The sequence below is a fragment of the Gossypium hirsutum genome, chromosome A08 (assembly GCF_007990345.1).
Source record: "Gossypium hirsutum isolate 1008001.06 chromosome A08, Gossypium_hirsutum_v2.1, whole genome shotgun sequence".
NCBI lineage: Eukaryota > Viridiplantae > Streptophyta > Magnoliopsida > Malvales > Malvaceae > Gossypium > Gossypium hirsutum.
The window spans coordinates 35096366-35111266 of record NC_053431.1 but is presented as its reverse complement, the minus strand read 5'-3'; the positions used below and the strand labels follow the sequence as shown (position 1 = coordinate 35111266).

Below are 14901 nucleotides of genomic sequence, written 5' to 3'. Positions count from 1 at the left end.
TTTAGGGCTGTCACAACTCTCCCCCACTTAAGAAATTTTCGTCCCCGAAAATCTTACCGGTAAATAAGTTTGGGTATCGTTCTTTCATAGAGTTCTCGGGTTCCCAAGTAGCTTCTTCCCTCCCGTGTTTGAGCCATAACACTTTTACTAAAGGAACCTTTTTGTTTCGCAACTCTCTCACTTCACGAGCTAGGATACGAATTGGTTCTTCTTCATAACTCATATCGGTTTGAATTTCAACCTCGGAGGGACTTATTCTGTGCGAAGGATCAGATCTGTAACGTCGAAGCATCGAAACATGAAAAACATTGTGGATCCTTTCAAGTTCAGGGGGTAAAAGCAACCTATATGCAACTGGACCAACTCGTTCAGAGATTTCATACGGCCCAATCAATCTCGGACTCAACTTGCCCTTACGCCCAAATCTGAGTATTTTTTTCCAAGGTGAAACCTTAATAAACACTTTATCTCCCACCTGATACTCAATGTCCTTTCGTTTCAAATTTGCGTACGACTACTGACGATCTGATGCTGCCTTCAGTCTTTCACGAATTATTTTTACTTTCTGCTCAGCATCTTTAATCAAATCAACTCTGAAAATTTTACTTTTATCTAGCTCGGTCCAAAACAATGGCGTACGACATTTTCGACCGTACAAAGCCTCATAAGGCACCATCTTAATGCTTGACTGAAAACTATTGTTGTAAGCGAACTCAGTCAAAGGTAGATACCGTTCCCATGAACCACTAAACTCAAGGATGCAGCATCTCAACATATCCTCGAGTATCTGAATTATCCGCTCGGATTGACCATCGGTTTGGGGGTGAAAAGCGGTGCTAAAATGCAACTTGGTACCTAAAGCTTCTTGCAATTTCTTCCAAAATCGTGAGGTGAATCTCGGATCTCTATCCGACACAATAGAAATGGGCACCCCGTGTAATCTCACAATTTGCCGACAATGGCAACCCAGATACAAAATCCATCGTGACTCGATCCCATTTCCATTCAGGTATCATGATCGGCTGAAGTAAACCTGTGGGCACTTGATGTTCCGCTTTCACTTGTTGACATATTAAACACTTCGATACAAAATTGGAAATGTCTCGTTTCATACCATGCCACCAAAATTGACGTCTCAGATCGTTGTACATTTTCGTACTCCCCGGGTGAATTGACATTCGGCTACAATGAGCTTCGTTGAGAATCATCGAAATGAGTTCTAAATTTCTTGGAACACACAAACGACTTCTGAACCTCAAACAATCGTCATCATCAATTTGAAACTCTGATTCCGTATTCGGAACACATTCAGCCCGTTTTGCAACCAATTCAACATCGACTTTCTGAGCTTCACGAATTTGATGGATCAATAATGGTTTGGCCTTTAATTCTGCCACTAACACATTGTCGGATAGAACGGACAAGTGTACATTCATCGCTCGTAAAGCAAACAGTGATTTACGACTTAAGGCATCCGCAACCACATTAGCCTTTCCCGGGTGATAGTCAATGACAAGCTCATAATCTTTCAACAACTCGAGCCAACGTCTTTGTCGCAGATTTAAGTCTCTTTGAGTCATCAAATATTTGACACTTTTGTGACCGAATATACATGGCACTTCTCACCAAATAAGTAATGTCGCCATAATTTCAAGGCGAACACAATGGCAGCTAGTTCAAGATCATGGGTCGGATAATTTTTCTCATGTGGCTTTAATTGTCTTGACGCATAGGCCACAACTCGACCTTCTTGCATCAATACGCAACCCAACCCAAGTAGGGAGGCATCACTATAGATGACAAACTCTTTGCCTGATTCGGGCTGCACTAGAATTGGAGCTTCAGTCAAATAAGTTTTCAGTTGATCAAAACTTTTTTGACATTTTTCTGTCCATTCGAACTCAACATCTTTTTGAAGTAGCTTCGTTATTGGTGTGGCTATCATCGAGAAACCTTTTAGAAACCGTCGGTAGTAACCGGCAAGTCCCAAAAAGCTCCGAACCTCAGTAATATTTCTCGGAGGCTTCCAGTTAAGTATGGCCGAAATTTTGTTCGGATCCACTCGAATGCCCGATGTAGATACCACGTGACCCAAGAAGCTAACCTCTCTTAACCAGAACTCACACTTACTGAACTTAGCATATAACTGCTTATCCCGTAAAATTTGCAACACTAATCCCAGGTGTTCAGCATGATCGGTTTCATTTCTCGAATAGACCAAAATATCATCGATAAACACAACTACAAACCGATCCAAATACGGTCTGAAAATCCGATTCATCAAATCCATAAATACCGCGGGGGCATTAGTGAGCCCAAACGGCATCACTAAGAATTCGTAGTGACCGTATCTCGTTCTGAAAGCAATTTTGGGTATATCCGAATCTCGAATTCGCAACTGATAATAACCCGATCTCAAATCTATCTTTGAAAACACTGATGCTCCCATTAGTTGATCAAACAAATCGTCAATACGCGGTATCGGATATTTATTATTTATTTTCACCTTATTCAGCTAACGATAATCGATGCACAACCTCATGGTTCCGTCCTTCTTTTTCACAAACAATACTGGTGCACCCCAAGGTGAGAAACTTGGTCGAGCGAAACCTCTATCCGTCAACTCTTGCAACTGAGCTTTCAACTCTTTTAACTCGGTTGGTCCGTACGATACGGAGCTATCGAAATCGGCGTAGTCCCAGGCACAAGCTCAATACCAAACTCTGCCTCCCGAACAGGTGGTAAACCCGGTAATTCTTCAGGAAAAACATCCGGGTATGCACAAACCACCGGCACAGATTCAAGTTTCTTTTCTGGCTCTTTATTATCAAGTACGTATGCAAGATACGCCTCACACCCCTTTCTCACATATTTATGATCTAACATCAAGGATATTATAGCTGGCGACCCATTCAAGTCAGTAGACTCAACTCGAATCATCTCATTATTTGCACACCTCAACTCGATAGTTTTTCTTTTGCAATTCACAACTGCATTGTGAACGGTTAGCCAATCCATACCGAGGATAACATCAAATTCATCAAACGGTAAACGCATCAAATTGGCCGGAAAGCAGGAACCTCTGATTTCTAAGGGACATTTCTTACACACTTTGTCGACAAGCACATAACGACCCAAGGGATTTGACACCCGAATTACAAACTCAGTAGACTCAACAGGTAGAGTCTTACTGGATGCTAAGGTTTCACATATATAGGAATGAGTAGAACCAGGGTCAATCAAAGCAATCACATTAGTATCAAAGAGAGTAAAAGTACCGGTAATAACATCTGGCGAGGAAGCATCCTCGCGTGCGCGTATAGCATAAGCTCTAGTAGGAGCACGAGCCTCAGATCTGGTTGTAGCATCTCTAGATCCTCTCTGACCGCCACTAGCATTGCCCGTATTCCTAGATGGTCTACCCCGAGCAGTAGTAGCACCAGGTTTCCCACTCTGATTTACGTTCTGTTCAGACAATCTCGGGCAATCTTTAATAAAGTGGTCGGTTGACCCGCACTTGTAACAGGAGCGGTCATGGAATCTACAACTCCCCAAATGCCATTTACCACAATACTGACACTCCGTTCTGTCTCGACGATCATTTCGAACACTGGCGACTGAAGTGACTCGTGCACTCACAGGGGGTCGATCACGGTCTCGTCTAGAAAAACCCGAAGTGTCTCTAGATCGGCCCAAATCATCTCTAAATTTCTTCGATGACTGTTGAAAGGGCCTCCCCGAAGACCTCTTACGAAACTCCTTTGCTGCCATATCTGCTTTTCTTTTCTCCATACTGAGCTCCTCGGCTTTGTAAGCTCGCTCGGCAAGTACCACAAATTCTCAGATTTCCAAAATGCCAACATACAGCTTTATATCATCATTCAGTCCATCCTCGAAACGTTTACACATTACGGCTTCTGAGGAAATACATTCTCGAGCGTACCGGCTAAGCCTTACAAACTTTCGTTCATAGTCGGTAACCGACATGGAACCTTGTTTAAGTTCAAGAAATTCCTTCCATTTTTGATCCATGAATCTCTGACTGATATACTTTTTTCGAAACTCGGTTTGGAAAAACTCCCAAGTTACTTGATCTTTAGGCACAACAGAAGCCAACGTATTCCACCAATAGTAGGCAGAATCACGTAGCAAGGAGATAGTACACTTTAGGCACTCATCGGGTGTGCAAGATAGCTCATCGAGTACTTGAATAGTGTTGTCCAACCAAAATTTAGCTTGCTCGGCATTATCACTGTCCGTAGCTTTAAATTCGGTAGCCCCGTGTTTTCAGATTCTGTCAACTGGGGGCTTATTTGACCTTATTTGGTCGGTTGCCGGGGATATTGTAGGTGCGGGGGTGGTATTAGTCGGGAATGGAGGTTGTGAAACAGCCGTATTAGTTCGAATGTATTGGTTAAACCAATCATTCATCACGCTATAAAAAGCTCGCCTAGCCTCATCATTCGGATTGCTAGCAATAGGTTGAGAGTCCGCCGGCGCTGTCCTTTGTGCGGGAGCAGGTGCTACACTCTCAAGATCATCAGCTACCGCTCGGTCGGGATCGGGATCCATTACTATAAATAAACACATTTGCAAATGTCAGAAATCACCACACTATCAAATAATCACAAATGGCACGTATAGCTAGACCCAAACGTATTACGGTAGTCCTAGAATCGACTAAGCTGTAGCTCTGATACCAATAAAATTGTAACACCCCATACCCGAGACCGTTGCCGGAGTCGGACACGAGGGGTTAACAGACTTAATTCACTTATTTTTACAGTCCATTTTAAAAATTTCCAGACTAGCTGGCTAACTGTGTCACTGTCACCTTAAAAATCATATCTTGAGTTCCAAAACTCGAAAATCAGTTTCGTAAATTTTTCCTGAAACTAGACTCATATATCCATGTACAAATGTTTTTCTAGAATTTTTGGTAGGGCCAATTAGTACAGTTTGTTAGTTAAAGTCTCTAATATTTCAGGGTTCGACTGCTCTGACCTTCATGCATTACGACTTATATATCGCCCTGTACAGGGCTTCAATACTTATGCCGTTTGTTTATAATGAAACTAGACTCAAAAATGAATCTATAAATATATGGAATGACTTCTAATTATCTTTGGTTAATAGATAATGAATTTCCAAAGTCATATCAGGGGATCCAGAAATCGCTCTAGCCCTGTCCCACAAAAACTTAAATATCTCTTAAAATACGACTCATATGACCGTTTCGTTTCTTCCATATGAAATTAGACTCATCAAGGTTGGATTATATAATTTATTAACTATTTAATTCCATTTCTACTATTTTTAGTGATTTTTCAAATTCACACCACTGCTGCTATCAGCATCTGCCTTTAAGGTAGACTTTACCTATTACATAGTTTCCATGATTCAACCAACCCTTTAGCATATATAGCACAAAGTATGATCATGATTAACCATTCCAATGGCCAATCATTTCCAAGCATATCCACAACTCTCAATAACCATATACATACAAAATGATTATAACATTATGCTCAAATATATATATAAGCCATTTTCGCATGGCTATCCAAATTTATACAAAACCAAAGGGTACATGACCAACAACAAAAAGGGTAGTCCTATACATGCCATTTCAGAGTTCAACCAAAAGTGTACCAAAGGGGCTTTGATAGTGTGGACGACTTCAACTTCGACAATCCCGAGTCCGATAGCTGACGAACCAAAATCTATAAAATAGAGATTCAAAGAACAGAGTAAAGATTTTGATGCTTAGTAAATTTTGAGCAATAAAATTAGGCACAACTGAAGTATAGCATTCATATAACTAAACGGATAACTTCATATACATATATTCTCAAAAATCAGTCCTACTTCACATTTCCAACCCTTATATTCATACATAAGGGATCAACTTACCCAAAGGCCCGAAAGCTCACTAATCGACTGAGCGGATAATATTTAAACGAAATCACTACTCCAATGCATATACGAAACGTACCTTATCGTTGGGATTTTACGAGCGTATTAATTGAAATTATTACAGCAAGATCGCTCATTCCCAAACCAAGTACCTTCGGGGTTTAGCCGGATATAGCTTCTCGCTCAAATGCCTTCGGGACTTAGCCCGGTTATAGTAACTCGCACAATTGCCTTCGGGACTTAGCCCGGTTATAGTAACTCGCACAATTGCCTTCGGGACTTGGCCCGGTTATAGTAACTCGCACAAATGCCTTCGGGACTTAGCCCGGATATAGTAACTCACACAAATGCCTTCGGGCTTAACCCGGTTATCAATCCGAATATCCATGCACATATCAATAAATCATGACACATCAATATTTCACTTTTGTAACTAGAATTCAAACACAAGTCACTTATCAAGCATTATCATTTTCAGCTCAAAAGCTACGTACAAAGGGCATGATTTTGATTTGCTTATAACATAATCTAATCGAATCATAATCTAAGTTTCATTACTCGAAAACTTACCTCGGATGTTGTCGAACGATTTCGACGGCTATTCGATCACTTTTTCCTTTCCCTTGTCCAACTTTGGTATTCTAAGCTCTTGAGCTAATTCAAACAAATTTAACTTATTAAAGTCTCATTATGCTAGCTTATGGCCGAATATGACAAGGAGTTTGATAGGTCATATGGCCACCTTTAGCTCAAATACAAAATGGTCATACGCATTTTTAATCACATTGAGCAATTTAATACAATTAATCTAACATTTCCTCATGTGCACGTTTATTACTGAATACACACATCATTAACCTAATATCAATTATCTGAGCACTTTAACAAAATTCTCCTTGAGCCGAGTATCTAAGTCAAGATAGATTCATTATTATGCTCGCCTCTAACCGAATACATGCAACACCAATCTACCTCATGTGGCCGAATATGCATATCTATGTTGAGGCCGATTATATGCTTAATACTTCCTACAAGTATGGTTACTTGTATTGACTATATATCATTTTGTTTCAAGTTCAAAACCCGGCTAATACACATATATACACTAGTAGTCAAATACTAACATTTTGCACTTCACCTGACTACCATTTCTCATCTACTTCCTACCATGGCCGAATGCATCAAGACACCATACCATTTCAATTTTGGTCATGGGTTACACAAAGAACTTAATGTCTAACTCAAAAATGCCAAAAAGAAAATCCAAGAGTCATCAAACAGCATCACATGTATCATTACAAAGCTTCACACTTAGCATGCAAATGACATCAACACAAATCCACCTTAGCCGAATCTTAACTCATCTTCATGCCTGATCACCACAACATCAAACACCAACCAAGAAGACAACACCCATGGCCGAATATCATCTCCATCTCATAGCAAAGATTTAAACCATGGGCTAGGTAGAACTCAAACTAACAACTAAAAACATGCATGAATCTCATGAAACAAAATCAAACATACCTTAGTCTAGCAAACCACCATAGCCGATTTCCTCAAAACTCTTTTTCCTTCTTTTTCTTTCTTCTATTCGGCCAAGAACAACATGAGAGCTTTTTTTTCTTTCTTTTTTTTCATCATCATTTACCTTCCCATTATTATTTTATTGCCCATACTTCTTATTTTATTTTTCCTAACATAAATTACTAACATAACATGTTTATGACATGTTTTACCCATAACATTTTGTCCACCCTCCTTGTCATGGCCGGCCACTTACTAATTAAGGGGGAAATTGACATGCAAGTCCACCCTTTTGATCTCATGCACTAATAGATCCTTATAGATCGACCTATCACATTTCAAAAGTGTCACACATAAGTCCTATTAGCTAAATTCACATGCAATTGACTAAATCGAAGCTTAAAACTTTCACACATTCATATTCACATATTTTAGATAATAATCATTATATTCAAATAATTTGGTGACTCGGTTTAGCGGTCCCGAAACCGCTTTCCGACTAGGGTCACTTTAGGGCTGTCACATAGGGTGACAACATTTTGCTGGATTAGGGTGAAACCTAATAAGGGGATCTATAGATCGAGTTAGTGCAACCCTAGAGTGTTAATTAAAGAAAAGTCTCGGTTATTCAATTTAGGGATTAGACGTTATTACTCTTGAATAGGGATAATAGGATAACTTAGGGATCTCTACGAAACAAGTTGAATGAATAAATCGTCCGGTTCGGAGCTAGAATAACAAGTAAAGTCTAGGTTGATTTTTCCTTAGGTATTGTCTCAAGTCAATCAATTTTCCCAAAAGCAATTCCCCAATTCTTTTCTCTGTACGTACTTATTTCAGAGAATTAGTTAAATTAAAGCAAAATCCCATTATTCTTGGGCTAGATAATAAAAAGACAGTCATTACTAGTACTTTTGGTTCCCTTGGGTACGATATCCCGGTCTTGCCATTACTATACTATTGTTCGATAGGTGCGCTTGCCTACATCGAGATAATAGTTAGTTCAAGAACGAGTAATTATAAATATTTAAAACCTATCACGAAACCTCACGATCAAGTTTTTGGCGCCATTGCCGGGGAACTAAGATATTAGGAACGCTCAATTTTTATTAATTTAGCCATTTATTTTTCTTGCAATTTAATTTAATTTAATTATTATTTATTAATTTACTTATTCTTTCTCGTGGCAGGTTTTTATAGTTTATGACTAGAAGAAACCCGTCGGGACCATTACTTTTTGATGAAGAAATCGATCGTACAGTTCGTAGAAATTAAAGAGAGATAAGGCGTAGCTTACGATACACGGAGAACGAGCAAGAAGACGATACTCAACCCCCAAATGAAGATATGGCTGAAAACCAAGGAAATCAGCTACCTCCTACAATTGCAGCTAATCAAAATCTTGCTCCGCGTACTATGTATGATTATGCTAAACCTTCTCTAATAGGAACTGAATCTAGCATAGTTAGATCGGCTGTAGCTGAAAATACTTTTGAACTAAAACCTAACACAATTCAAATGATACAGGAGTTTGTTCAGTTTGATGGTTTGCAGGATGAAGATCCCAACGCTCACTTAGCAAACTTTATGGAATTTTACGATACATTTAAAATCAATGGCATTTCTGATGATGCCATTCGTCTTTGGTTATTTCCCTTTTCACTGAGAAACAAAGCTAAGCAGTGGTTGAACTCGTTACCACGAGGGTCAATTACTACTTGGGAATAAATGACCGAAAGATTTTTACTAAAAGATTTTCCGCCGACTAAAATGGCTAAATTATGTAATGATATCCCTTCTTTTATGCAGATGGATTTAGAAACACTTTACAATGCATGGGAGAGATACAAGGACTTAATGAGAAGATGCCCTCACTATGGGTTACCGCTTTGGCTTCAAGTACAAACATTCCACAATCGTCTAAATCCTTCAACTCGGCAAATGGTTGACTCAGCTGTTGGCGAAACCATCAATAATAAAACACCAGAAGATGCCTATGAGTTTATAAAGGAGATGTCACTAAATAACTATCAGTGGCAAGTTGTGAGGACAAAGCCAACGAAAACAGCCGGCGTTTTTAACGTCGACTCAATTAGTATATTGTCAAATCAGCTAGAACTTCTCAATAAAGGGATTGATGGTTTACTTGGTTCTACGCAGGTACATCCAGTAATGAGGTATGAGTCAAGTGGAGGAGGTGTGCATACAGAATATCAAACTTTCAATCCCACAACCGAAGAAGAACAAGTCAACTATATGGGTAACAATAACTTTAGATCTGAAAATAACCAATACAGTAATACTTATAATGCAAGTTGGAGGAACCACCCAAATTTCTCCTGGGAGGTCAAGGGAATCAAAAGCCACAACATCCTCCGGGTTTTCAACAGCCACACTATCAACAAGAGAAGAAACCGAACCTTGAGGAGATGCTCTCAAAATTCATATCAGTGTCAGAAACCTGTTTCCAAAATACCAACACAGCACTTAAAAATCAACAAGCATTGATCCAAGGACTCGAAACTCAGATAGGCCAGCTATCCAAACTAGTCTCTGAACGACCACAAGGTAGCTTACCAAGCATTACTGAACCTAACCCAAGGGAACACCTCAACGTAATTAGTACTCAAGATAAGGAAGGATTCATTGCGCATGAGCCAGAATTGATGCAAGAAACTGTGGTGAGCAAAGGTAAATGTGAGATAAGTCATAACAAAACGGTGAATTAAGAATATAGACCTCGTGTCGCATACCCTAACGCGACAAGGAAAGACCGATCAGACGAACAATTCGATAAATTCCTTAAACTTTTTAAAAAATTACATATTAACTTACCGTTGATTGAAGCTTTGTCGCAGATGCCAAATGCAATGAAATTTTTAAAAGAGCTTTTAGTAAATAAGCGGAAGTTGGTCGCATGTGGAGCTAAACGCAGTCTGCTCAACTATTCTACAGAATAAGCTACCCCACAAATTGAAAGATCCAGGGAGTTTTACAATTCCTTGCCTAATTGGTGGTTTAGATATAAATCATGCATTAGCTGATTTAGGGGCTAATATTAATGTCGTGCCTTACAAAATGTTTAAGCAACTAGGTCTTGGGAAACCTAAACAAACTAGGATGAGCATTCAATTGGCAGATAAAACTATAAGATTTCCTAGGGGTATTATTGAAGATGTACTAGTGAAAGTAGTTAAGTTCATATTTCCCGTTGATTTCGTTGTCATAGAGGAGGATAATAACACCCCTTTGATTTTACAGAGGCCCTTTTTAGCAACTACTAAAACAGTTATTAATGTTGGCATAGATGAGCTTACACTTCGTGTGAGAGACGAAATGATCACCCTTGAAGCTCGTACTTCTGGCATCACATCAAACATTGAAGGTAATAGTCCACACCAGTCTACTAAAACTGACAATATGACACAACCTACTTTGCAAAAATTAAGTTTTAAAAAATTTTATGAGCCATGTTCTAGAAATGATAGAGGACACACTCATGAAGAACGAAGGCCACGGATAGAGCAGCTAGATGAATGGAAAGCACATAAACCAAGAACACGTGATAAACCGAAATTATGCCAGAAGGAGTTCGATACCTCTCTGAATCAACATAAGGTTGGTGATAAAGTCTTACTAGATACTGCAGACCCCCACATTGTCACTACCACACCAAATGAGGAACCCCCCCTTACGGTACTCAGTATTTTTCCATTCGGTACGGTGGAGGTGATTCATCCCAAGTTTGGCACTTTTAAGGTAAACAACACCCGATTAAAACCTTATTTTATCAGGACTGATAATAGGAATGAGGAGTACGAACTCCTTGAACCACCATATTTTTTTAATCGGAGAGGTAAGTCAAGCTTAAACTATAAATAAGCGCTTCTTGGGAGGCAACCCGAGCACTAACATATTTTGATTTCTTTATTTTTAATTTCTAACACTTTGAATCATTAACTTTATCTTTGAATTGCAAAGTTTTTCAGCACACACGGGCAAGCACATGGGTGTACCTAAAGCTGTGGCCAAACAGGGGAAGAGACACGGCCGTACGATACAGCCGTGTGGAAGTAGGACATGATTTCCCCAAAACACGGGATGCGATAAATCCCCATAGCCATGCGACATGGCTGTGGGTGAACTTGATAGGTGAACAAGGGTGTGGTACCCTAACACACGAGCGTGGGAGAAGCGAACAAAGCTAGGCACGATCGTGCGACATGGCCGTGTACCACACACGCCCCAGACACACGGGCGTGGGGTAGTAGCCGGGCACGACCTAAATTGCAAAATTTAAAAAACACGGGCTTACCTTTAGAGTACACGGGCGTGGCCCTAGGCCATGTGCACCTCTCCTATATAAGCAAATCACTGTTCATTTTCTTCTTCCTTTCAAAACCCTAGATGAAATCTCCCCTTCTCCACTCCCTAATTCCTATCCCGGTCACCATTCCCCAACTTCTCATTTCCCCAACCCCCAAAACCATCCTAAAATCCACTTCCCCTGCATTAATTCTCACTTCCCCATCTCTTTTCCCTCTCCTACAGTTTCCACGAGGGCCCCAAGAAGAGCCCTTCCAAATACTTCGGGCCTGACTTTTAGCAGCAGGCTGCTACATCGAATGGGCAGATGTCTCAACAATGCTTCTCGAGTAGCTTAGCATGAGGATGATCAAGAGGCGTCGAGGAACCTCCCCTCCCCAGTATCATCTCGCCCAATCTATCGAGGAGGAGGCCTACGAGGACATTCCTAATAATGTCCCCCCACAGCACGAGGACCTACCGACTCAGCCACCACCACCCTCTCGTCCAGTTCATGCGGCAGCATCATATGCTGACATCTCTGAGTGCCTCACCCAATTCGAGCATCAGTGTTTTTAATGATGTGACAACATTGATGCTACTCTATAGTAGATTTGTCAGCACCTCCACATCTCATCGCCAGTCCCACCCCGCGAACCATCTAGCGATGAAGATGTTCCTGACTTTTTATTGTTAGATTTTAGAATTTTATTTTTAATTTCAGTTATTTCTTTTCGAGTACTTATTCTTCCTAATATCCCTTAAAAAGTTCCTGACTTCATCACAGTTATATAGGATTCTTAAGCTCATCATCACATAGGAACTAAAACTCCACTAGGAAAGGTTCTCCTTGACTGCCATGTCCTGCTCGACCACGACCATAGCTACCACAAGATATAATATTCTTTTGGCGTAGGACTTATGGCCTAATGAACCTCTACGACCGCCGGAGTATCCTCCTTCACTCTCGTACCGATCACTCTCCAAAACTCTAAGTTCGAGGAATTCATCATACAGGAAGTTTCACTTCTCTCCCTATCTTATTTTTATACTCTAACATCTACCTTTGTATATTGAGGGCAATGTACATCTTAAGTGTGGGGGTATTTATTTCATTATCAGAAAAATTCTTAAATAATCATCTTGTTCTCTTGAAAAACTCTCATATCGTATTTAGGATAAATTTTAATTGATTTATGATTTTGATTGATATATCTTGAATTAAAATGTAGGCATTTATGCATTGATTGTTTAAACTTTAAGACATTAGAGAATCAAGCATGATAAGTTGATTTTTAAGAATTTAAAATTATGGGTTGTCTCCCCAAGACTAGGTATTACTTTGAATTTGAATTCACGAGCCTAAACATCAAAAAGCCATAATTTTTGTGAGATTTTTTGAGCCATTTGAGCATCTATTCATCCTTTCATGCTTACTTTTATTATTGCTTTGAGTGCGTCCGTATTGAAATGTTATTCTAGAACTTGCTTGATTATGCATGTCGAGACCACGCCATTTGATTTGATATATCAAAATGATTAAGGCACTTAGGATTAACCCACTCATGCCATGAAAATCCTACCTCCACGATTAACCTCTAGTAAACCCCCTTGAGCCTAATAAGCCATTTCTTGTATTACCCTTAATATTAACCTTTAACCCATTATTGTTGAAACCCCCTAATTTAATCCCTATTTTTGTCGAGATTTGAGTAGAGGAAATTGCTTAGCTATGTCTTGTTTGTAATAAGTTAGTCTATAAATATTTAACTTGTTTCTTTAAAAAAAAAACTAAAACTATGTATGCATATCTATAATTTCATATTCTGAGAGAAGCTCTGTTGTACGCAAGTGAAGATTAACTCTTTTTCTAGTTAGGCAATTTTTCAATTCAATCTCGATTCTAACACTTTCCTTCAGCTTGTGACCACACCTCCTAACCAAGCCTCATTACAACCCTCTAAAGACCTTTTTTATTGATATATCATCTTAAATTATAGTGGTGGAGATTTGATTTTCATGCAAGCCTATGGTAATGACTTTTCATTATTGACTATTGAGTGCTTCATTTATTGTCCTTAAACACCTCGAGTGATTTGAGTGAACCTTTAGTGAGGATATGAAACTCTGTGATATCCTAAATCAAAGGTAATTACTTAGATAAGGGAAGACACCTATGTTTTTGGAATAAAATGCTCAACTTGGAATGATTGAAACTTTTATGTTCTTTTTGTTAAATTCGCAATGTATGATTACCTATGGATTAATTTGAGATTTTATTGATAGAAAATATAAGTTGAGGAGAATTTATTTTGATTATGAGTTGAGGATTTTGCTTGAGGACAAGAAAATGCTTAAGTGTGGGGGTATTTGATAAAGCGTAATTTATACATATTTTTCCCCCATGTTTAATGCATTTTATGGATGATTTTCCATTAGAATTGGTGAATTCAATGCTCCTAATGCTTTAATTTCATGTTTTACACTTAGGAGAGCATAGGAGAGCAAAAGGAACGAGAAACGGGCCAAAAACGGATAAAATGGGCCAAAGTACGAAATCAACATGGCCCGGACCTCCTCACACGGGCAGACCACACGGCCGTGTCAATCTGGAAGAATTGGAGGACGATTCACATAGGCATAGCACATGGCCGTGCCATTCTAACAGGCTCGAACACAGCCTGAAGTAATCGCACACGGGCATGTCACACGGGCGGGTCCCTGTCGAACCTATGTTAAGTCCAATTCGGAAAAGGCCACTTTTGAGGGCTTTTAGGCATTCCAAAGCCTATAAATACACCCTAGAAGAAGAGAAAACGGGGTACGGAGAATAAGGGGGCAAGGAATTACCCCAAGGAAGCCAATTGATCCATCTCAGAAGCCAAATTCATCATCAAGACTGAAGATCTTTCCTCAATTTCCTTTCAGGAGTTTTGGGTTTTCTTTATGTTTTGTATTCTTTATTCTTCTGATATGTTTTCTTATTTAGTTATAAACTAAATCCTCTAAATACCTAAGGGGAATGAAACCTAAGACGAATCTTGTTATTATTTTCTAAATCGTATGATAAATATTTGACTTGTTCTTAATTCTTGTTTCGATATCCCAGGATACTAATTCAAGACATGCTCTTATTCAGAGGAGGAATAGACC

At 39.4% G+C, this 14901-nt stretch overlaps 1 non-coding gene across 1 annotated transcript; it reads right to left on the bottom strand.

Moving 5' to 3' along the window:
- Window positions 1-9219: 9219 nt before the first annotated feature.
- LOC121205286 (small nucleolar RNA R71) lies at window positions 9220-9326 on the bottom strand. Its single transcript, XR_005900369.1, has one exon. It is a non-coding gene; the product is annotated as a small nucleolar RNA R71 (small nucleolar RNA).
- Window positions 9327-14901: the final 5575 nt, after the last annotated feature.